Source organism: Patella vulgata, chromosome 7, assembly GCF_932274485.2.
Source record: "Patella vulgata chromosome 7, xgPatVulg1.2, whole genome shotgun sequence".
NCBI classification, from domain to species: Eukaryota; Metazoa; Mollusca; class Gastropoda; family Patellidae; genus Patella; species Patella vulgata.
In genome coordinates, this window is record NC_065885.2 from 31,107,847 (window position 1) to 31,131,507 (window position 23,661).

General features: G+C 33.0%; 1 protein-coding gene across 5 annotated transcripts in view; it reads right to left on the minus strand.

Annotated features, from left to right (window-relative positions):
• The window catches only part of LOC126828190 (IQ motif and SEC7 domain-containing protein 2), a 119,741-nt gene that overhangs the window by 64,970 nt on the left and 31,110 nt on the right, over positions 1-23,661 (minus strand). Inside the window, exon 1 of one of the 5 annotated variants that reach the window (XM_050557807.2) lies at positions 9,537-9,761. The exons of 3 other annotated variants lie outside the window; for them this stretch is intronic. The gene's annotated coding sequence lies outside the window, so the exon portion shown is untranslated. Of the gene's footprint in view, positions 1-944; positions 1,177-9,536; positions 9,762-23,661 lie in introns of those variants that run through there. One more of the 5 variants, XM_050557804.2, reaches the window with a different exon arrangement.

Below are 23,661 nucleotides of genomic sequence, written 5' to 3' on the forward strand. Positions count from 1 at the left end.
ATACACAAAATAGTTACACCAGGTTCTAGTTTATTTTCTTTTTTCTATATGTGTTTCTTAATTTTTTTGACAGGCTTAAGACCTACTTAGAGAGACATTAAATTATGGGAATGTTATTACAAATTGGTAGTTCTATCATTGTCCTTATTATCTCACAAAGTCAGGTTAGTTCTAAAATATTTTACTTAAAAATATGTGCAGGTTATTATTCAAATGCACTCTATACACAATCATTACATTCATCCTTAAATAAAATTACATGAAAAGAAATCAGTGACAAGGGAAAAAACATAAAGGCATTAAATACAAATATCTTGACAATAAGAATATTGTCCCGATTACTAGTTTAATGCATCAAGTTACAAAGCTCCACTGTTTTAAATGAGAATTTGAAGCTTTAGATTCTAAAATTCAAGTACTGGTATTCACTGTTGCTACATTTAGCTAAAGGCAACAATGGACGTTAGGAACAAGACAGTGTATGTTTACTCTTTTCTAGAAAAGCTGATACTACATACCATTTTCAGTTATGTGGGAAGATCACATAACTAACAATTATTGTTGTACATACTTGAAAATTATTTGATAGTTAAAAAAAATTGTAGACATTTTAAGATGAAGCAAACCTAAAACTTGTCAATGCAGGTCTACTCTATCCAATTACTTTGTTAAAAAAAACAAGTGTAATCTAAGTGTATTGTCTGGACATGGCATCATCACAACCATCTTGGAAATATAACATTATATTAAAAATCAAAGTTTGTCAATCGATCCACTATTGTCTAAAGAACAAGAATACCAAGTTTCACGTCACTTCTACTTGAACTGGCAGAATCTTTGGCTTTTTTTGAAGAGCATCACCGGACAAGAAGATGAGTAGCTCATTGGGGACCGGTTCCTGGTCCAGAAATAAAGAAAGGTTACAATATAGTACTGATGCTTACCTTTCTTTTAGTGTTTTAATATTCTCTTCACATTATCCTAACATGGATGATTCTCTCTGTTAATTAATGTATGGAGATGGGTAATACTCGCTCATATTAACGTCACAAAATTATTATCATTGATTATGTAATATCCAGTGTCTCACTAATTAGTTTCTACATCATACAAGTGTTGGATCTCTCTACCTGAGCAAGGGACTAACAACCATAGACTGGAGTTATCACATTGACTGACTGACTAGTTCTAAATAAGTGTTAGTCGTGTAAAGCTAAGTATAAACCGTGGGATACTGGAGGCTATAGATGAACCAATAATAGTTATGTACAAACTGTAACCTTTGACCTACTCTACCTGTATAGGATGATAAGTATATGCTTTACGTTTTAACATACTTGTACTTACTATACATGTATAGGAGAAGGAGTGAAAAACAATTTGGGAAATTAATACGAAAGACAGTAACACAGACAAACAGTGTTTAACATTTATCCACAGTGGTGGATCCAGGTGGGGCTTTAAGGCAAAAATTCACTTATTACTCTATTTCTATGATACAAGTAAATTTGAGCTTATTGGAGCCACATCTTGATTTTTAAAAGTGTTCTTGGAGGAGCACTAGAACTTCCCCCCCCCCCACCCTCAACAAAGCAAAAATGTAACATAACATAAATGTCAGATTAATGTTATCTTTCTAACAGAAAAGTAACCATAATTATTCTGACCTAAAATTAAATAAAAATTAAATGAAATCGAAAATATTATTTTTTTCTGCACCAACTGGGCTAGTGAAGATGGGCATACGCCATGCAGTGTACTATTACTTAGGGAAATTTTGCCCAGAATTATTTTGAATTGCAAATACCAATGCATACATCTGAACTTGCTTTTCTTCCCCTTCGATCAGGCCCACCGTCTCACACTACTACTACTAACAAAGGTGAAACTCCAAATTAACGAACATTTAACAATAACCTGTTCTTTAATGGAAGCTGACCTAAATCTAACCAATACAACGTCATATTAACTTAAAATTCCCATTGGCTTATTGGCTTACACAATCTATTATTGTAATAAAGACAACATCAAAGCAGGTACATACTTTGTTGAGAATTCTTCAACAATAGATTAACATCCTTTAAAAATATGTAACATTTATATCACCACACTGTAACTTCTAACATGTCATTAAAAAAAAATAATTATCTGAATCTGATCACGAAATGTCACCTATTCCTACAAAATTCTCCTTCTTTTGAGTTTTTACATGGAGGTATTAAAATAACATACATAGTAATCTAACTGACATACATGGCATTTGTCAAGCTTTTTTTAAGGGCTGGGTACTTTAGGTGGCCAAGTGCTCTTTTGATCATAACCCCTTCAGTTTCCTCCCACTGCTGAAAGACTCATGCAAGCAAGCTCTTGAAATCAGGATATACAATATGTTAGTCTCAAAATGACTTAATTTGTATTGAGTGATCGTTAAAACCATTTCTTTCATTGTTTTTTTAAGGACAATATTAATAAGTATTTAGTTCAGCTAAAAATATCTCAAGGAACTTACAACAATCAACTAATGACTAGATGACAGAATCCATCAATAATGGTCACTATTAGACAATTACTATACTACTAAAAAGTAGGGGATATTCAGAAACAATACAAAACTGCGGAAATGCACTGCTGTTTTTATTAGAGGTAACCAGTGTATGCTAAGGCCTATTGCCTGCACATGAACATAAACAGTTCATATGGGCGGCTTATCTGACGGCCCCATTCCACTTGCAAAGAGATACACCGTCAAAAGTGAAAATGGACGTTTTTGATTTTTGTCTTAATAATGAGTAATTGCTCCACCAATCCTCAGACATTCAGCAATTTGTTGTGGCATGCTCCTAATCAACCGTCCAATCACGATTTGGGGCAATCTGCCCCCCTCCTCTTGCAGTGTTGTCGGTTGATGTCGACGAACACGTCTCCCGATCAAATTAAACGCAAAACACTAAAGCAAAGATACGCTAAACAGTAAATCTTATGCAAGAACCAATAGGAAAGCAAACATGGATAGATAAACCAGCACACAGTAGTTTTCATCAACCCTTTCATGAAATGTCAAATTTGAAAATGAACCCCTCCCACATGTATGGCGCTATTGTGTGTCGCATGTGCAGCTCAGTGGTTCTGTTGGGGTGATAAGTTCTTCATCTGTGAACATACTCTCAAAGCATGTCAAGTGTCCATGACTATTTACCATATCACAACCTGCATAGGTATTTGCATTTCAATATCCCCTACTTTTTTTGAAGAGTATATAAAAACATGCAGGTACACCCATATTTTTCAATAGATGGACAATGAACAAACTAAAAAAAAAAAAATTGTTCTCGGACAAGCAGGGCCATACTCCAGGAATTTACGGCCCGATATATGCAAGTTTCGAAAGGAACCCAGATCTTTGGGACATAAACATAATTTTAGGTTAGTTCAAAATCGGATAAAAAATTATAACCTGTGTAGAGGGTACAGAAACAGAAACATGAACGTTTTCGCAGTCAGTTTGTGCTTCCCAATATAACTAAATAACTGTGACGTTTGAAACAACTTCGGATACTATTTTTAGTTCAGGGATGATACCCTTCATTTGACCGACTATCCTGACCAATCCGGTGGAGTACACGTTTCTTTCTGTTGACGACTTATATTTTTATGAGTAAAGGAGACAGGTACTAAAGTTATCACCAAGAAATGGTTTGCCCTTAGGTAATTTTTTAATACATTACCACATCTATGATTTCATTCATTTCCTCATTATTGTATCCAAAATAAAATAAGCTTACCTGAAAAAGAAAAATATGGTAACAATAATTACATATTGATAAAGGCTTTCAAAGTTAAACAAGCCAACAGTGAGGCTGATTCCCTCCACTGAAATCCCCAAATAAATAGATGACACATATTAATTAATTGCACATTTATTGTTTTTAAAAGTATCGAGCAATCAAACTGATTATCTATACTTAGTCTGAGCTTAAAATGTACCTGGTAGTCAAACTATACATGAAGTTTCATCACTCTCCATCAGTTAGAATCTGTTATCTTGTCCCAAAGCATCAACCAATGAAATTGCTTAGCTCTGCTTTAGCCATACTCCTCGCAGTGTTTCGTTTGATTACACCTAATCCCACTCAAGCACTGCCGTAACGACAGCAAATTTCTGATCCAAATTATGACTGGTCAATAGTCCGATTAACAACCAATGCCTAACTGCCTAACAATGTCAATCGGGTTTAAACAGAGCTCCACATTGTTTACATAACGTTACGTCATGACTCGCAAAATATTTATGCACGATTAACCAGTGCATAGCAGAATATTGCAGAAAACTAATTGTGTGACAAAGTCAAAGAGGCTATCAAAGTTTACAATGTAAACAACACTGTTTGGATGTACTTTCATTGGTTTTGATACCTTAAATCACTGTCCAAAGTTTTAGGGAAGACCCAGATTAAACGAAGGGCTGTCATGTTGCTGTACTTGGGATAGATTTGATTGAACGGGAAGAATAGACATACTCCCTCAAAAGCTCAAGTATCAAGTAGGGATTTCACACTTGCTTAATTAGAATCAAAGTTATTGTGTCCAAAAGCATCAATTAATCGAATTGCTTATCTCTGCTTACCCTAAAATTTCTATAATTTATTTCTATAATTCACATGCATGCAGGGGTCCTTAGCAGTGGGATGAAACAGGAGGATCCAAAGTAAACCCATGAGGTTGGACAGGCGTTCCTACTCCTTGTCACATACAAGGGTGGAATTGAAAACCTGCCACTGGACTCAATGACAGATGTTATGATATAAAGTACATGCCTTAGACTATTTAACCACGCAGCATTCATAAGAAAAGTTATATAATTTGGACACAGGTGAATAAATACTTCCACATTACAATTAGCAAGAGTACAAAAACTATGACCAATAAAGTGGTTACGCTGAAGGTGGAATACTATTTATAATAAAATCTGACATAAATTGTGTAGACTCTCTGAAGGACAGGTCTTTACATATTTACATGAATTTTATATAGAACTACAGACAAGTATAAAACATACAAAATTGTGTCCTTTTAACAGTGTTATGGGCGATGAAGAAGAAAAGTTTGTTCTGGTGCCAAGTGAAAGCTGTTATGTACCCTGATAGCATGTTATAAAGTTGGTATAAGATAAGATAATATTATAGAGTATGTACTTGATGAGCAGTATGATCTCATCACATGTCTGCTCTTTCAGGTAAATATCAGACGCTATATTTCATTTTTATAACACTTTTGTGGTCATAATAGTGAAACTGCATTTTTAACATTTGAACATTTTTATTTTTGATTAACTGAACAGATGAAAACAATGCCTGTGTGAATAAATAAGTAAATTTTGATGGAAACGGATTCCAGATATCAGTTTCAGGACAGACATTTCCTTGGGGTATTTTCAATGCATGAGGGGCTGGTGTCTGAATATCATTATTACACATACCGGTACTCCTAAAAATAATTATAAATAAATGTATTGAATTCAAACTTAAGAATATCTGCTACCTTTTATTAATTATCTAGTTATCTTTATTTCATTACAACAACAAACATAGCAGAACTCTTCCATCAAGGTGATCAATCAGGATAATGAATTGCTCTCTTATGGTTTAATATGACTTCAACTTTACCAAAGGGATTATCCTTTATGAAAACATGATTATACGAACTTGTGGCTTATTTACTGGATTGTAAAAATCTGATTACTTATAATAATTTTATAGTCAAACCCCAGTAATTTATAAGAAAGCCACAGAAAATCAAACAGACATACAAAAAGATTACAATAATATTTGTCTATATTTTTATACTTGATAATCTTCCAAATACAAGCATTATCATGAAATTTAGACATTTACCTTAACCTAAAACTAAAATCACAGAGAAAAATTTGAACATGGGTTGCCAGGCAACAGAATATCGTCCACCAGAAGTGGTTATAAGCTAAACAACTCATATCTGAAAGTTATTTACGAAGGAGAATTTACTTCATATGGATAACGGATGGACAGACAGGTTTTAAAATGACAATATACGTACAACCACACTAAAATGGGTGCGCATAAAAGGAAAGTAGTACATACTTTTAGACAATATTTTATTCAGAAAGTGAAAGTGACTGAGGAACAGGCATATAGCCTATATGACCTCTCTAGTATTTCTGTTTTTTTTAGTAGTCTTGGGTTTTTCTACGCCCACATTAATATCCATTTGTCTTCAAATTTATACAGAGTGTTTCAGGTCATGAGACAAAGAAGCCATTGATTTTCACTGATTTCCAATAATGGCCTTGATCACTTAGAAAAATCTTGTGGATGCTTTAGAGACCATAGTTATCATCTGATTGATTTTATATTTATACACCATGTTTATGCCTATAATTGTTTCAATTGACTTCAGATTGATACACAGAGATTAAGGTCTTGAGACGAACAAGTGTATTGATTTTCAATGATTTTTAATAATTTGACAGCTAAATCCATGATATAAAATGTTTTGTATACTAAATATTAGCATGGGCCAAACAAATTCTAATGATTTTGTGATAATTACTTAATGAGTTGTTACTCTTAATCAGATTTAAGTGTATTATAAATGTTTCATTACCGACAAAAGTAAAAATATGCGACAACTCTTGTTGACTGCCCAGACGATTTAGCTGCTGTGGGCGTATGTTTCGATGCCTGGCAACCAATCTTTTCATACAGCTCAAGGAAAGATTCAGTTTCAGTTAAACCAACAGCAATACACTTCTCATAAGCTGACACATTTTTGTTGTGCTATCGTACATGATGATAACCAAAAATATAATTTTGCAAGAGGACACCAAATATCTAACACCTTATATACATAATAACTCTTCATGTTCCAGGTTTCATTGTGTGGGTTTTTTTCAGATTTGCTCCTCTCTCACAAATACAGCTATCGACAATGGCTTCAAGTTTGATTTGTGAAGTTAGCAAACACAGGTTTAACTTGATTAACGACAACTATCTTGCTCGAGTAGAATGTTTTAAATAATTGTAGATGCTGTTGCATGCACCGTCATCTCAAGTAAATACTGTGAGCGGATCCAGTACTTGAATTTGTTACTTGTGATATTGAATACTTCTTGAAGAAAATGGAACAGTGTGATCTGCAGGCTATTAAGATATCCTGATCTACATCACTGTAGAACAAGCAACTTCTACTCAATTATCAAATCGAATACATGCTTTCTAAATAAATGTACACTTCAAAACTAATTTTTAGAAAGCCTATGCCATGGTCTCTTCTCTTTTTTTCCAAATTACGTCAATGTCTGCTGCAAGTAAGACTTGTGACTGAAAATGATCAAAATAGTGGTTGTAGATGTGTAGAGATTTTATCTATCAGTCTTAGTTGGCAGGTCATTAAAGTGATACTCTTACCCTATTCTATTTGACCTTAAAGAAGAACCTACATACTGGCAACTTCATAACTTTAATATTTATTTCTTACTAGAACAATTGCTTAACAGTTATAACATCCCAAGGGCTTATTAAAAAAAAAAAGATGGGTTCCCTCCCTTTGATTATCATTTCTTTGAACAATTGTTTTATTTCAGTATTGATTGACACAAATATTAAATGTAAATTTCCTTCAGCAGCCTTCACATGTGAAAAGGGGGGATAAACTTATATATTTCAAAACTAGTCCAGCCATATGTTACCATTAATTATCATATTGTATTGTTCGATAGACAATGGCCTGTGTAGCTACTACGTAGTTTACTTATCTTAATATATGTAAATTGAACCGTAATTATTTTTAACCCACCTTTAAATTATTAGTTCAAACAAACCACAATTCTAAATAAAACCTCAAATATATCCTTGTTATCAAATGTACAAAATAGCACATAATATGAAAACAGTGAATATAGACCAGCTATACATAAAATAATGCCATTTGTATACTCAATCATGAATTAACCAGCCTTTGCCAGGCAAGATACGTCTATATTTTGCAAGAGATTTTTCGAAAGATCAGGGGCCAAAATCCAGTCAGTTATGGTCTGAAATGTGTGAATATCAAAAGGGACTGAGATATTTGGGATATAAAGATATATTTTAACTTTCATCAAAATCGGATAAAAAATTATGACTTCTGGAGGGTCAACAACCTTGGTATTACATACTTTCACAATACTTGTGTATAAGGAGCGGCCATTTTGTCAGGCAGTTTCATTAGATTTTCATGAAATTCGAACTCAACCGGTGATACATATAAACGTTTTTTGAAAACAGATAAAACTTGTGACCTCTAGAGAGTTCACAAGTAAAAAATGTGATTTTTCGTACAATCAGGGGGCATAATTCAGGACGATACGGTCTGATATACACAAATATCAAAAGGAACCAAGATCTTTGGATTATAATCATACATTTCAAGTTCCATCAAAATAGAGTGTCCACAAACTCGGTATTACATACTTTTACACTATTTGCGTACAAGAAGCGACCATTTTGTCTGGCAGTTTATGTCAGATTTTTATGAAATTCAAACTCAACCTATATTGAGGTGTAACTGTGACATACCTAAACGTTTCTTAAAATTGAATATAAATTGTGACTTCTAGCGGGTCCACAAGCTAATAATGCGATTTCCATTCTGAAATGCGCGATTATCGAAAGGAACCAAGATCTTTGTGATATAAAATATATTTAAAGTTTCATCAAAATCCTATCAAAAATGGCCAAATGGTTAGCACGTGTGCGCTGTATCATAAGGTCTGTCATTGAGTGAACCGGTGTGGTTTCGATTCCCTGGTTGTATGTGACAAGGAGTTGGGTCGCCTGTCCAACCTTATGGGTTTTCTCCGGGTCCTCTGGTTTCCTCCCACTGCTAAAGACCCCTACGCGCAAGCAAATCGTTAAAATAAAATTGAACCATGTCTTAGTCCCAAAATGACCCAGTTTGTGTCGAGTGGACGTTAAACCCCATTTCTCTCTCTCTGTTTAGCTGACAGTGGATCACAAAATCATTTATACTGAACACTGGCCATCCAATTACAAACCCAATGAAATTATAAGCCATTTTAAGATGCTAAAATTTCTTACCAATGGTTATATTTTGGATCTGAACCACCCAGGAATCATAAATTCAAATCAATTTATCTGGTAGAATTTAATTCAATTTACGTGAATGAGTAAGTGCTATACAATATTTTTATTTCCTGAAATTGTGTTTACTTATTTGAAACAAGAGACTCTTCAGAATTTGATAGACCGGTTGGTTTTATATCTCCATTCTATCAATTGTTTATCTAACTTTTCCCAAATCAAAGCCAACTAATAACTAAATATGATGTATTTTATGTAAACATAATTTCATGAAATGAAAACCACAAAATATACTAGAACTTTAACAATATATATGGGCTTCCCACAGAGTGATACAAGCCTTGACATAAATATTCTAATGCAGTAATTTACCAGCCCTTGTCACGGTACGAATTTAATTCTCCCCCATTTTTTACTTACCTTTCAATAAAATTTAACTTATGTCCTTAAATAAGTTACTTCTGTTTACATAAAGTGAATCCTCTTAAAAGTCTTCTCAGAGAAGCTTTCGTATTAATCCAACAAATGTATCATTTGCTATTCTATATTAATCTGTTGAATCATAACAATCCCACAACACATTTTGATGTAGAAACAATTAATCTAAGCAAACTTCTTTACCCAGAACAGAATAAAAATTCAAAAGAATAATATGAAGAGCTAGCTGAAAGAATGTTTACTTATGTCGACTGTCACAAGATACAAGTTAATATTAGAAGGTGGCGTTGAGTGCAACAGCTGACACGCACAACAACTGCCTTTCTTAGCTTGGAGTGCTTTAAAGCAAATCCTAGCTTATCCAATATCGATAAACTACGGTTTTTAGCACAACAATAATTACATATAAAAAAATCTATATATCATGGAGCAGGTGACAATTATGTAATAACCATGTTTTCATTTGTGTGGGTAATTAACAGTATACCAGCTATCTTAAAGATCCTGTTTGTGCTGTACAATAACTAATTGGTATGAGTTTAGTAACTGAATGAAGTCTTCAAATATTCAACTTTACTTTAAATTGCTATTCTTTGGCAACTAGAAATGGACACAAATTGGTCACAATACAATAATATATTATTAATGTATATAAACTGAATGACATTCAATTGTTTCTGTTTTTTCCGTAATTTCTTATCAGAAATCCATGAAGATCCCGAATTTGCATCTCCCGTTCGAATTGAACGGCAGTCTTTGGCGTCTGGTTATTCCAGTCTACACCTGTAGTATTCTCCTGTGAGGTATGTTTAGCCTTGTTCATCGAGTTGCTCTATTACAAATGGAGCCCAAAAGCATTCTGACACGGGATTTGTGTGCCAAATTTTAAATTTTCAATGTTGATTTAAATTGACAAATAATTTGGGTTAACAATGTCAAAGACCGTGAATGATACTGAGTTACTGACTTGGCCCCTTTAACATTAATTTTCAGATATGGGTATAATATGTTGTTGTTGAACTGTTCCTGAGACTGTCAAATTAGTTGATAACCAGCCAATGATTATTGGATCGTACCAAGAGCAGAATGTGGGCATACTGTATGTACATTTCACATAAGGTAATGTAACTTTAAGCAGATTGTAATCTATATTCATTTTCTCATGACAAGTAAATAAATTTCTTAATCTGTAATCTTGCTCAAATTAATTCTATTCATAAAAATGTATACCACTAATGGAAAATATGAACAGGTAAAATAAGATCTACTGTTCTATCAAACAATGATTTAGAATTATATATGCCTTAACAATCTTGATGTCAATAATTATTAAAGTAAACATTAAACTAATTGATTTTATATATCAGCTAACTGTTATTAATAATGATTTAGTTTCTTTACATTAGGATAATAATATAATTAGTTCTTCGACATTTCACAAAGGCAAACAATAAAAAAAAAGTTGGATCAATATTAAAGGGACAGCACAGCAAATCCTCACACGTAAAACAAATTGCAGAATGGACCTTGGGGTTTTTATTTTTATGAATTCAGATGCATAAACTTACTGGCAAATGCCAAATATTATACAAAGAAATCAATAGTAACTACTGTAAACTTCAAATGATCAGGTTTTTGTTTGTTGGACCGTTCTTCTAAGGATTTATAAGCTTATAATACATTAGTTCTAGCATGTTGCCCGTTTAGTTGGAAAGCAAATTAAGGATTTGTAAATGACTGACACAATTCCAGCAGCAAAATGATAATCAGAAGTTTCCTTTTTCACTCTATTATTATTACCCTGATGGATTGAGGGAAGCCAACTTCCTCACACGTAGTAAATGGCTGCTTGCTATGTAATTGGAATAATTTCATGATCACACATTTGTGGATGAAAAGTCAATTCATTTCAAAAGGGGTGAAGACCACAGACTGTATTCTAAGCAATACCTAATTGTAGCTTTTTTAAACATACATTATGCAAGATCTAAATATGTCTATTGCAGGTCTTTCTTTAGGCCTGAAATGTTATCTAAATTATTAATTAGACATTAATTAACCTATCCAGACCATAATCAACTCTAGATGGCATCGCTAGCCTGCAATCTTTAGTGGATTGTGAGCCGATTTACTGCATAACTTTCCTTCACGATTTAACGATTAAATGGATAATCGAGACCATGCTGTTTATCGTACTGAAGTTTAGTAATGATGATCAAGGCTAGGCGGTAATTCAATCACTTTGTTCTTGGTTCATAGTATATCAATTTGAATGAAATTTTCAGCAAATTGCCTTTACATTATCTAGTTTTTAACTATTATAGTGAGAACTGCCAACTCGTTATCGAATCTCCCATAATGTATCTTTAAGTTTAAGGCCCAGTACTAATTTGTCAGTATGGAATTGCATAGAAAGGTCATGTGCGTGAAAAACAAGCCAACAGTGCGACTGATGTCTCCCGCCGAAATCCAAAAATAAAAAGATGACACATATTAATTAATTGGAAATTAATCTTTTTCAAAAGTATTGAGTAATCAAACTGATTAGTTATACTTCGTCCAAGCATAAAATGTTCCGATCAAACTCAGTCAAGGTTTTGAAGTACCTGGTAGTGAAACTATACACAAAGTTTCATCACTCTCCATCAGTTGGAAAGCATCGACCAATGCTTAGCTTTAGCGGGAAATGTTAACCATTGAACTCAGTCAAGGCATTCACCTAATGAACATCTACATCAAGTTTAAACATTCTATCTCAATTAAAAGCAGAGTTTTTTTGTTCCAAAGTCTTGACCAATCAAATTGCTTATTGCTACTTAGCCTAAGCAGAGAACTATCATCATCAAACTTAGTCAAGGTACTGATATAATGAATCTATATTCAAAATTTCATCACTCTCACTCAATTATAACCAAAGTTATTGTGTTCCAAAGTCTCAACCAATCAGATTATGTGACGCACCGGCAGACACAAATTTTAATAGTCCCCTGCCTTTTGAACAACAAGCCAAAAGTAAAGCTGATGTCCCTCACCTCAATCTCAAAATAGATGACATCCATTAATCATTACTTACTTGTTTATGCATTAAATTTTTTGTAGAGCATCAAGCAATCAAATTGAATACCACACTGCTTAATTTTGGCAGAAAATGCTCACTACTGAACTTACCGGTAGTCAAGGTATTGATGTAATGAATCTATACACCAATTCTAATACACCTCCATGTTCTTCAAAAGGAGGGGGACAACTATGAATGAATTCCTTGCCATAATTACATAAACATAGACAAACATGATTTAAATCGTAATCTGACAAATGTCTGTTATGAGGTGTGAGCTGTTGCGTAATCATGCAAACTTAGATATAATATCTGACAGCGTGAAATTAAGCACACATCAGATGTTTCACCTTCAACATTAGTAGTAGCAGAAACATTAACTGCTGATAGTACATCTGTTGAATATAAAGAAATAATATAAAGTTTTAAGGAAAATTTGTAGGTTTTATATCACTATATATACTTCTAACATTTGAAATGCTAGCTTGCTAGTCTGGAGGTTGTGTGCTTGATCCCTGCATTGGCCGAGAAAATTCAGTGGGATGTTCCGACATGGCTTTCCCTTGTCAGTGTTTAAAACCAAGGTGCCGTGTATACATTGGCATGCACGTAAAAGACCCCTTGGCAGTTGGAATTTGATGTATAAGTGTAGGTCATAGTGCCGCTGCCCAGGTAAAATTTCCCTCATAGCACACTGTATGGATTATGCCTGTCTTCATTAGCCCAGTTTAGGAGCAGAATAGGAGGACGTTAAACCCCATTTCATTTCATTTCTGTTACATTTGCGGCGATTCCAGAATATGTCTACAATAAAAAGATGCTAACCCTATTATTTGTGTGCTGTAGTGCATATAATGGTATGGAATGGAAATGGGGTTTAATGTTGCTGTTGACACATTAGTTTGAGACCAACTTATGGTAATTTTCTATTGCTATGTGTGCAGTGCTTGGCAGACAATTTTACAAATTACAAGTACCAAAAGAACATGTTTTTCATCACACACGAATTGTCAGCACAACACATGACCACACAAGTGACAAGTGAGAACAAGAATTCAAAAATCCTGAATGTTTTTCTCAGCTCATGCTGTTATTCAAGTCTAGTGTCCCAACCCAGATTCTGATATGTAGCCTGATATTTAATTAAGAATGAACAAAAGTTATTGCTAATAAAAAATCTTTATAAAACAATACAAAATACAAAAAAATATATGTTCCATGTTTCTACAAAATTAATCCCATATCACACGATCCTGATGACATCATCATAAAATAATTATCCGAATCAATCTTTGGTTCCAAATAATAATCCAATTTATTAACCATTTTTTTTGCCTTCTTTCCCATCCATTTCAGTGTTTTGATTATTCTTTTGTTAAGAAGTTTCATTTTAAAATTCCTAAGTATCTTTTTTAAAGATGTAGCTATTTTTTTTTTTAAATCAGTTATTATTTTATTGAATTCAATCAGGACTAAGATGTTCAATGATTCTGATTCAGACAATCTTCGATTTCAAAATTATATAAGAATATCTTCAAGTATTAAAGTCTCCTGATCGAGCACATGTCCAAATTAATTGTTCAATCTATGTTAATTCATCAACCAGGAATTGTCTAAATGTCACTCGAAATAAAAGCCCCAATAAAACACGAAGCAGATCAGTTGGTTAATTTATCAGTCTATGAGTAAAGAACTGTAGACACATTGAAATAAACTTTTACTCTCCTTACTTCATTTTAATGGTGATGTTTCTTCTGATAAACCTGTCTAATGGCAATACTCTTACGACATTTCAGAAGACACTTCTGCAAATACCAGTAAAGTTTCTGAGATCAACTGTTTCTAATTTGTTGGAAGACGATATCAATTGTATTCAATTCATTTAATGGCCAAAGCAGATCTATCATCACAAGTTTATCCAGTAGATTTTCAGTAAAATTTCTTCAGTTTGTCACCTTTACAAATGGCTCAGCTACATGTATAAGAAATTGAAGATCTTGAAAAAATCAACACTGGGTTACCATCACCATAAAAGTTTAAACAAACAAGCCTATCAATGAGGTAGTCATCTAGAGCATCACTTCTCAATGTATCTCCATTGTCTTTTAAATAAATGCTTTAGTCACAATTTGTACACAAAATGTTTTTAATATTTTTCAATGTTACACTATTAAGTTTTCTGGCTGAAGTAATATTTTTTAACATATTTTTAATATGAATCAACTTCCTCAATGTCAACTAGAAACTAACAAAATCTTGTTGTTTTTCTTCCTGGCCAAACATTTTTTACAATTTTTAGGTAGTCATTATTTGTCTTGTGACCGAGGAAGTCACGTTTCTCTCATAGTAGTGTCCAGATTTCAACATCAAAAAACATGGTAAAGTCTGTGAAAGTGAGTCGTCTGTTTAAGTTTGAAGATTATAAAGTTTTAATCTGTTTATTATCCCACCTTTAACTGGCTAATTTAAACATATAAATAGGATTATATCTACATGTACTAGTATCTAATCTTCTATAAATAATTAACAGTGTATTCAAATATATCTCTTCAGTTTGCACATAATATAAATTCAACTGCATGTACTGTTCACTTCTGCTCATAAGTATTGTTTATTGACCCTCTACACAATATGAGTGTGTTTGGGGGGGGGGGGGGTCAGGGAGTTGGGGTTTAAGGGTATTTAGCAGTCTAAAATGCACATTTTAAAGCTAGTACTATAATTTTTGTTGATATGACATTTTGTGTTAATTTGGGTGGTAAACTACATATTAATCACCAAAAAAATACCAATTTTATTTACCATGTTCCAAACTTGGCCCAAAAGTATGATAATAAAGGGTTCTGATGACAACAAAAGTCAAATTTTCTCAGTATGCCTACTGCCTGCATGGATTTTCTTTAAATTTGACATGGACAATGCTAATTTATGTCCAAAAAAGCTATCGGACAATTTTTGGCTATAGGCTGTGGTTTGTCTGGTATCCATGGAAACAAAAAAAAATGATGAGTTTTCTTGGAAATTCTATTTGTAGTACATGCAAGGAGATATCGATAATCACACCAGTAGATGGAAAGTAGAGGTTATAAGCTACATTTCGACACTAAAAACGTAAAATACCATCTCAAAGTATTTTAAAATCATTGTTCATTATTTACCTTCAAACGAGATTTTGTGATTTTGGATTAATTCTTTGAATCTGTGCACAACAAGTTTTTAAATACAACAAGTTGGATGTAAAAAATAAATATCTACTTCAGTGCACTACTCCGCCGGTCTAAAAATCATTTTATACATCAAACAATGAAATTCAGCCTTTTCCAGTCACGATAGATGGTAGACCTGGATAATCGTGTCTTTTTGGGGATTCCTTCTGACGTCATATCTAGATAGACGTGAATGATCCATACCATTGTACAAAATGTGGTACTACACAAAATACTGTGTCATGACCATGACATATAGCTCTGAACTACTTAACTTGGATTTGGATACAAATTTTGAACTGTGAATACGTGTTTACAATTACCAAAATATATGCTGTTATGATATAAATATAGGCTTGTAGATTGTGCCATGAGGTTTGATTTGACAGTAGTCATGATTAGTTAACTTTCCGCTGAAAGAGACTTTAATCAACCATGACTCATATTTATTAGTTCTCTTGTCACACTAATAGTAATAGTTTTCTTTTACAACTAATCATGGTACCATAGGAAATTCACAAGACTAAGGGAAAAATTGTACTTTTTCAAGGTCTACAATACCAGTAATGTGTTACATCAGTTGGCGCTGACAGCATACTGCATGCTGTTACATGTTCTGTGAGAAGTATATCGAGAACTTCAGTAGTTACTTTGATGTTGAATTCATGTTGTTACATTATATCTGATTAAACTAATTAAAGCCCTAACATGCAAGAATACGTCAAATATAAAGTTTAACACTGGACACAATCACTAGTACTTTGATATTAAAATATTCTTGTCCAAAAATTATTCAATTGATCAATTATAACTTAAACTATCTCTATTTAATGTTTAGACTACTTTCTATTGATTTCACACTAATAATAGTTCTATCTCTTTTATACAGGTCAGTCCATTCTTTATGAAGTTTCTTTGTAATAATGTCAAATTTCAAAGTACATATTTTTAACTTCTGGACAATCTGGCGTGTTGTGCCGCTGACTACACAGTTACAATAATCAGCAGTAATACTACATAAAATGTTGAGTTTGCCCATGGTGTTGGCCAATAAAGTTGCTCAGGATTTACAGGCATGGTTTCCCTTTTTCAGTGATGCCGGGTGACGAGGCCTGCCAAGGAACAAAGGTCCTGTGTCCATGTTGGCATATACATAAAACAACCCTTTACAATTTTCCTCAGAGTAAACTGTATGGCTAATGCTCATCTTCATTAGCCCAGTCAATGCAAAAAAGTAGGATTTCAAACCTCATTTTATTTCATAAATTATTGTAAATTCCATTGAGAATTCCTCCACAGATATTATGACTCAATTTTACCAATTCAACTTAATCAGAAAGGGTAAATCAAAATTCAACCACAAACGTATAATAACGCTGACAAAAAGACAATAAATCAAACTGGTAGTCTGCATAAAAGCAATAATCTCTACAAATTATGACTTGTAACACAGCAAGCATGAAAATTAGTCACTGATATCAACCATGTAAATGAAGACACTTTTCTCATTAACATATTTTTACTCCTTTTAAGTCACTTTAATCAGTCATTTGTATGATAAAGAGAGCAGTTTGCATCGTGTGCCACAGCCACTTCACATAAACTGAATAAATTTGCTTAGTAAATGAGATCTTTTGATGAACATGCATCTATTTCAGATATATTTATGTTGTTTTACCAATCCTGCCACATTCAAGTTGTCACTTAAAATGGTCAATTTACAGAACAACATAAAGTATATTTTGTATCATCTTTGGAATATCAGTGGATATAAAATGTTGTTGATTGCTGGTCCCTGAACAAGAACTTATACTGAGTACCGAACATTGGAGAACGGTATAGTTCTGAATATAATAATGATTTTCGATGAACACAGCTCTTTATTTCAGTTTATTGAAAGGATCACAACTTGTGCACTAACAAAGATAGGTTGCCAGGCAACAAAACATACGCCCACAGCAGCTAAATCGTCCGAGCGGTCGTCAAGGGTTGTCGCATATTTATTCCTTTGTACGTAATTGGGGGTCTTTACAAGACAGTTCCATACAGATCAGATCATAAATTTTGTCGTTTGAGGGTTTACAAGGTTCTACAAACTGAAAAAAGGGTCTCAACTCTGGAAGTAATCTACAGAAATTGTTGAAATTTGACAGGCTTTTTCGTTTTACTAATTTAAATAATGCATATAAATTTCATAAAGATCACATGATCACTTTTGTCATTCAAACGTTCACAATCGCCATAACTCTAGAAATTATTGACGGAAATTGCTGATATTCAATAGACCTGTTTCACAAATTTAAATGATGCATATAAATTTCATACATATCTGATGATAACTATCATCAATCGAGCATTATCAAAGTTAAACAAAGTGAAACAAGGACAATAACTCTAGAAGTAATTAATGTAAATTGCTGAAATTCAATAGGCTTTTTTGTTTCGCTAATTTAAATCATGCATATAAATTTCACAAAGATCGGGTGATAACTTTGTGCGCTCACAAGGATCAATAAAGTGAAACAAGGGCCATAACTCTAGACGTAATAAACGGAAATGGCTGAAATTCAATAGGCTTCTCCGTTTCACTAATCTAAATAATGCATATAAATTTAACAAAGATCGAATGATAACTTTTGGCGTTGTAGCGTTCACAAGGATCAATAAAGTGAAACAAGGACCATAACTCTAGACGTAATAAACTGAAATTGCTGAAATTCAATAGGCTTCTTCGTTTCACTAACCTAAATAACGCATAAAAATTTCAGAAAGATCGGATGATAACTTTTGACATTGGAGCGTTCACAAGGTTCAATAAAGTGAAACAAGGGCCATAACTCTAGACATAATAAACGGAAATTGCTGAAATTCAATAGGCTTCTTCGTTTCAGTAATCTAAATAATGCATATAAATTTCAGAAAGATCGGATGATAACTTTTGGCGTTAGAGCGTTCACAAGGTTCAACAAAGTGAAACAAGGGCCATAACTCTAGACGTAATAAACGGAAATTGTTGAAATTAAATAGGTTTCTTCATCTCACTAATGTAAACAACATATATCAATTTTAAAACGATTGGATGATAACTTTTAGCGTTAGAGCGTTCACAAGAAATTGTGGACGACGGACGGACGAACAGGGGCGACGGCAATATACGTCCACATTTCAATGTGGGCGTATAAAAAAGAAGAAAAGCAACATTGACGAAGACCTTAGAGACCCAACTACCACGAACAGATAGGAATAAAATAATTCACCATTAATCCTAAAGTGTCAATGCCCAGAAGGAACCGGATTTAATGTTGCATCAATATGGTTCGAGACCAGCATCATGTTGCTTTTCATACTGCATAACTTCATTTCAGACAGACTGAATGTCATTGAACCATAAAAAGTGTTGCTATGGTGATTAGGTGTGCAAGGTTTACTGTCTCAATTACAAAATACATCAGAGACTAATATATTTGGTTATGTTTGCTAAGTGAGATTAGAATTTTCCCCAGACAGTGGCACTTCTGCTTACTATTTCTTTGATTTCCAAACAGCCAAATGCAATTTAATCTGCACCACTAATTATAGTACACAGACCTTGTATATTATGGTCCCATCTGAATTACTTGCCACACTTTCTGTGTCAATCCTGCAAATACCAACCCTAACAAGTAGTGTGAACAGGGCTTGAAAAATTCTAGGCCCCACTCACAGAAATCATCACAAGGTGACCCTACTGCTTAGCCACATACAATCATGATATCAAAGAACTAAATATAATAGTGAAAATCTAAAGACAAGCTACACAGAAATAATCAATAATTATTATTTCTATAAAACTAAAACATATATATTGATTTATATAAGGGTATTGATCTTCATTAACTGGTTTTAGATTCAACTATAACTTTGTAAACATGATATTAACATAAATCAATAAATCTCATATTCTGATCTTTTATTATAAATGTAAAATAGAATTTGAATGGCCTGGGGAATTTTACAAATATATTCCTTGTATTACTTATCTTTCCATCTAACATGGAGTCCTAACAAAAAAAAATGGTGAAATTCTGTCTTGTAACAATTTGTTTGGAATAAGTTGGTTATTGACAGGTTAGTTTACTCAAGAATCAAAAGATCAAATATGGCTAACCAATCTGTAACAAGTCATTCCATTGGTGACTTGTGTTTTGCTGCAGCACAAATAATTGGGTCATTTGTTTTATTTAGGTCAAACCTGGTGGTAGTTTAGGATTCCATGTTTACTACATGTTAAATCTGACTAAATCTGAACTAACTTTACACTGCAAAAAATTAAATTCTTGGTTTCTGCTTTCTCTATCTGTGTTTCTATTCCTAACATATTTATTTGCGGTGGCTGTATTGTGTTTCCTTTCTATTTTTAGCAACATGATGCATGGCTTCATATTATAATAAAGACTTCCTCTAATTTATTTTAATAATAAAACATTTATCTATGCAACTGTCTAAACTAGTCTGATTAGAATTTATAATATATTAAAGTTTAATAAATAATTTTAAAAAATTAAATTTTTTAATATAAATAAATAAATACTGTCGGTAAATAAATAAAATATATATGACCTTATCAATCAATAGCTTTCAAAGCCAAACTATTGTTTTACACTAACCAGATATTCTTTGTAATTTTGCAAATTTCAAGAACAATGTAGGATAGAAATTCAGTATAGATACATAATATTATATATCTTTCAAGGCAAAATACTATACTGAAATACTGACTCAATGGAAGAAAATGAATAATCGCTGAATAAAAGGAACAAAATTTTGCATAGCAAAATAAACAGGAAAATTACATCTTTAGAATTATTCTTAAAATCTTTATCCAAGTTAAGAATATTTTCATAATTTCTGAATCAAGATAAAAAAAAGCATAAAAAATGGATGAATCATAGGATTGATTGATCTGTCATTAAAGATTTTCAGTGCTTCTTTACTTGATGTTAAAAATAAAACTGACAATACCTTCCTAAACCCCCATACGTCCATGGCATATAAGCCATTGATGTAGATATATAACGGTGCTGCATTTTAAACAATATTATATTGTATTTCCAACAAATGCACGTGCAGACAAAGATACACCGTCACAATACATGCACATGTTCGAGTCTTTGTTTCCTTCTGATGATTAGCTGGCACCACAGGGCTCTGTCTGGGTGAAATATCAGACAGCTGACATGGTTCAATGAATTTGAATAAAATAATAACTTCAACATGATGATCATGGGAAGAAATATTCATAATTAACAACAGAATAATTTTTTGTATATTATAAGCTTTAAAATATCTTTCATTTATTAAGAAAACTAATATCTTGTGTTTCCTACCTTGTTATATAATTAAAAGAAAAAAAGAAAAAATGAGACAAAAAAAAAAAAAAATTTCCCAGTGTTATTCTCATATCGAACATTTTACTGATTCAAAATAAAGCTGTAATTTTTAAAAAATTTCCCTAAATGATCCCCTCAATGCTAATAATACAGAAATGGTAAGCGATAGATCAGTTTCTATGGTTTCAACAAGATTACAAATAAACCCACTCAGTTTGAATTAAAAAAAAAAAAAGAACATAAAAGGAGTTTGTATTTTTTAAAACTCATTTGATGTGTGATGGTCCAATTTTCATTATATTCTGTCCATTCTAAACATATTCTTTGATCTTTTAACTCTGGGTTTTGTGTTATAAGTGAAGGGAGACAACTCCACATTTTATACCAACACAGACCACCATTGATTTCAAGTTTCATGAACTCAATAAATAATCAGATAGTGGATTGTTAACCATTTGCAATTTGATTGTCAGATATACATTGTGTTCTCCCCCGTAGAACCAGATAGATATTTAGAAGATAACTATGTTGTGTAAAAATCAGAAAAAAAATAATTGCAATCTAATTTTAAACTGTAACAACCATTTATAATTTATTTCTATTTTATCTATTTCTTCAACATTATTATTATTATCATTAACCAGAAACGAGATACAGAAGCTACCTACAATTTAGTAAGCTAATATATTCTAAACCACGACTATCTAATACTAGTCAAATACTATAGTAATTGTATAAGTATCAAGTAATGTAATCAGATAGTCTTAACACTCACATAAATCAACATCATCATATAGTAATGTCTTTAGAGGTGACCGTATATAACAAGAAATGAATAATTTAACCCACAGCTAACAAAGTGAACTATAAGGCTGACGCTTTATTTATGAGTAAATTATAATTTTAATAACTAACATCTTCAAGTTCACCTTGATTCAATCTTGTCCTTTACATGTATAACTTGAGTTATCTGGAAATTTATACCGGTAATGCATTTAATACTAATCTTAACAAACATTTTGATATCCCACTATACATGTACTTCTATAATTTTCATTTTTGTATAAGGCCCATGCATATTGAGTTTTGTCTTCTTTTTCATAGTTAAATTATATTGCATGGATTTAGTTTTAAAAATTAGCAATTTGAATTCAAAACTTAACAAGCCAACAGTGAGGCTGCTGTTCCCCGCTGAAATCCCAAAATAAATAGATAACACATATTAATTAATCGCACATTTTATTTTTTCAAAAGTATCAAGCAATCAAACTGATTATCAACTATACACTAAGTTTCATCACTCTCTATCAGATAGAATCACAGTTTTCTTGTCCCAAAGCATTGACCAATGAATTTGCTTAGACATTCACCTAATGAACATCTACATCAAGTTTAAACATTCTACCTCAATTAAAAGCAGGGGTGTTATGTTCCAAAGTCTTGACCAATTAAATTGCTTATCGCTCCTTAGCCTAAGCAGAAAATTCTCATAATTGAACTTAGTCAAGTTAATTATATGGTGAATCTATACTCAGAGTTTCATCACTCTCACTTAATTATAACCAAAGTGGGGGATCACGGTGGCTAAGTGGGTAAGGCGCTGGCTCGCTAGCCTGGAGGTCAGGTGTTCGATCCCTGCATTGGCCGAGAAAGTTCATCCCGATTTTCCGGCGTGGTTCTCCCTTGTCAGTGATGCAGGACAGAGGGGCTGACAAGGACAGCTGTCTAGTCGTTTGGATGGGACGAAAAACCGAGGTCCCGTGTACACATTGGCGTGCACGTAAAAGACCCCTTGACAATTGGAATTCGATATAAGAGTAGGCCGTAGTGCCGCTGTCCAGGCAAAATTTCCCTCATAGCACACTGTATGGCGTATGCCCGTCTTCATTAGCCCAGTTCGGAGCAAAACAGTAGGACGTTAAACCCCATTTCATTTCATTTCATTTCATATAACCAAAGTTATCGTGCTCCAAAGCATCAACCAATGAGATTGCTTATCTCTGCTTACAGTAAGTAGACAATGTTTATCACAGAGCTCCATCAAGGCATTCACCTAATAAACGCCTACACCAAGTTTGAACATTCTACTTCAATTAGAAGGAGAGTTATTGTGTTCCAAAGTATTGACCAATCGAATTGCTTAATGCTCATTATCCAACTTAGTCAAAGTATTCATGTGATAAAACTATACACCAAGTTTTCTCACTCTCACTAAATTTGAACTAAAGTTATCGCGTCCCAAAGCATCAACCAATCAAATTGCTTATCTCTGCTTACCCTAAGCAGAAAATTTTCATCTTCGAACTCCATCATAGCATTCACCTAATAAACATCTACGCCAAGTGTGAACATTCTAGCTCAATTAGAAATAGAGTTTTTGTGTTCCAAAGTCTTGGCCAATCAAATTGCTTACCGCTCTGCTTACCCTGAGCAGAAAATGCTCATTGTCGAACCTAGTCAAGGTATACATGTAA